The sequence below is a fragment of the Prosopis cineraria genome, unplaced genomic scaffold (assembly GCF_029017545.1).
Source record: "Prosopis cineraria cultivar Desert tree isolate PC_DT_omini unplaced genomic scaffold, ASM2901754v1 PC4, whole genome shotgun sequence".
Lineage (NCBI taxonomy): Eukaryota > Viridiplantae > Streptophyta > Magnoliopsida > Fabales > Fabaceae > Prosopis > Prosopis cineraria.
Window position 1 is genome coordinate 9,635,505 of NW_026555335.1, and position 3,309 is coordinate 9,638,813.

Consider the following 3,309-nt stretch of genomic DNA (forward strand, 5'->3'; position numbering starts at 1 on the left):
AAAATTTTAAGCTTTTTTCATATTATATTTTTCTAAAAATCACTTCAGTTTTTGACTTAATAGTGGCTTAACTCTTGTCCAATCCAGCTCAATCATGAAATAATTTTTTGGTCCAAATCGAGTCGTTAATAAAACTTCAGTTGATAATTATAGGTACAAATGTAAATAATTTTGAGTATACTCATAGCTAATTTAATCAAGATTCACTTATATTTGATAAGTTATAAAATTATAATTTATAATATTATTAATTTATAACATTTTATTGACACACTATAAATTTTTTTCTTAAATTTATTTTATATATCCATTTAATATAATTATAATTTTATTTTTACTTAATTTTATGATTTTTAAATGATGAGGGTAACACTGCTTCTTTGAGAATAGTTTAGAGATAAAATTACACCTTGACTTATAAAAAGTAGGTCCCACTAGTTACAGTAACAAATATTTAAATAATGGGAGTCTCCAATTTGATTAGTTTATATGTAACATTACTATAATGAATAGTTTAAAAGTAACATTGTTCGTCCAAAAATAATTTAAAAACAAAATTATATTTTAATTCCTCTTTTTTTTTGTTATCATTGAATCACAAGTATGTAATTATTAACAACATCACATTTTGTACGTGACACGCTATTTGAAAATTGAAATGTTTTTTGAGACCTTGACACAACACACAGACAAGTGAACCAATCCCTTGGAATCCACGGTATTTAAGGACGTATATTAAGTATATAGCCCAGTTAGTGTCAAATTTTATAGGGGGGGTCATTTTATTTACTTGAATATATATAATATTTTGAATCAAAAATGGGAAATAAGGGGAGCAAACAATACATTTGGGGCCGGGGGGGGGGAACAGAAGACAAAGGACTCGGTAACATGAGTGAGATCCGCCAACAAGATGATTCAGAAACTGAGCGCAGATCTATGTGGTAGGGTCGGGCAGCATCTGAGGGAGAGTGTTAGCAAGTGTAGCATTTATATATTCAAATATTTGAGATATGCATATGTTTGAATATATACAAACTTGTGAATGCAGCACACAGTGTTGGGGTGCTGGTCTTGTCCCACACTGCATGCCCTCCTGTGTGCCCGATGCAGCACCTTCCTCCTTCCTCATTTCCCCATCAATGGATTCCTTCTCAAGGCCCACAACCTCATATTTAACATCACAACAAAATTAATTAGAATAAATATTTATATAATATATTGATAAAAAAATTACTTTCTCATCAAGAATAAAATAAAATTTCCTCTTGGAGTCCAATTGAGGCCTCTCTCTTTTTTCAAAAGGAAAAGATCAACCTATATTATCAGAAAAAGAAAAATAAGACAAAGTCAACAAGTCAAAGTAATAACAGGAGAGCTAAAAGAGAAACATGAAGAACTGCTGTAATGTTTGTGACCATGATTGATCTTCACAAAAGAACAACTAACAAAATGATTCAAAAGAGAATTGATATCTTGCAACATAATATTGTGGTTTGCTCTATTTTGATTCTCAATTCTAAGCTTGAGCCCTTTGTTAGAATAAATTTTAAGAGAGCAGTGTTGAACCCTAGATCATACAAATGCTTGCTCAAAGTTTCTAATTCAAACTAACAAGCTTTTAATACATGAATTCATGAATAGATTTGGTGGCAGAAAAGCAAATTTTGGAACATCATACTCTGGATTTCTTCTTCATTGAAAATGATATGATTGTGACAGCAAGTTACCCTTTTCCTTTTGAATTTTCATATTTTAATCTCCCACACTAGCATTGAGTTTAAAACCCTTGAGTCAATTGAGACCTCTTGCACATGATGCGTGGACGGGAAGGTCCTCTGGGCATGTCTTTGTTTTCTTGCTACCTGCTTCACCCTCTTTTTTTGGTTTTTTTTTAACACATTTTGTGTGTTTTCAAGTTTATACAGAATCTAATTTTAATAATTTAATTCTATTGATTTAATATTAGATAATATGGTCCTCGTTTAATTTTTTTTTAAATCAATCCTATTATTTCGTCTCCTACTTTGATTTCAATTCAAAAGCATAATGTCAAATCCATGTATGGATGGATAATAACCAAAAAATAGATAAATAACATCTAATTTATGGAACCGTTAATTATGTCATTTAACTTTCATTATTTTAGATAGAAAATAAATAAATTCTCATTATTCTAACGATATATTTGGCAGACCATTGCTTGTCTGCGGCCGCGACATCATTCATTACTGGTAAGTATATATTATTTGGACAACATCTTTGAAGGCAAATATAGAAATTGAGGTATGAAAAAAAAGTAATATATTCAGCCGAAGTAACTAATGAACAATTTCTTCGCCAGAGAAAAAATAATTTTAGCAATTTCAAATTAAAAAGAAAAAAGGGTTTGGATTCAGTGATCCAAACTCCAAAGTGCGGAACGATGTGGTCCAGTTAAGTAATTAAAGCAAAAGCCTGATGCTCCTAATATAAATATTAAATAATAACAAGTCACGTGCAAATTTTCAATGACGCTTTATTCTCCTCCTCACATGACTCACTGGTGTCCAATAGCGTTGCCATCTTGCTCCATTTCTTTTTTTTTTTTTTTCGATAATCTATCTTGCGCTATATCTATATACAGGAGAAGAAGAAAAATATATCAGACAGTTTAATAAAATTAATTAATTACGATAATTATATTTAAAAATAAATAAATTAAATTTAAATATTCAGTGTTAATTAATATAAGTATATATTAATTATTTTTATTAAAACAAATTATCAAAGGTAATTTAGACAATATTTAATAAATATTTATTGAGATATACGATTTTGTTTTTTTTTGACCAAATACGATTTTGTTTATTGAAAAAATAAATAAAAAAGGAGAGTGTTTCTGACAAATAAAAATAGAGAGTACAAAACTAGATCCTTGCATCTGCTAACAAAGTTGGAAATTTAATAAAATTTTAAAGAGAATTGATAACTTTTAAGTTTTTTTCTCAATTTTAATAAAATATATTAAAAATAACTTATAAATAAAATAGATAAAAAATAACATTTATTCTATGGTTCAAATAGCAGTAAGGCACATCCTATCATCTTACAAGTAATTGGAACAATTATTTGGTTACATGCTTATTATGAAAGTGATAATTACTTAATCATTATATATATAAAAGTAGGATAAAAAGTTATGAGAAAATATCATGTATTTATTTTTAAATTTGTTACAATTATTTACTTTGATATGCTTTTTCTCAATTTTGTGTTTTGGTGTCAAATTTAGGGTTAAGTTTAGGATAATTTATTATTTTTTATATA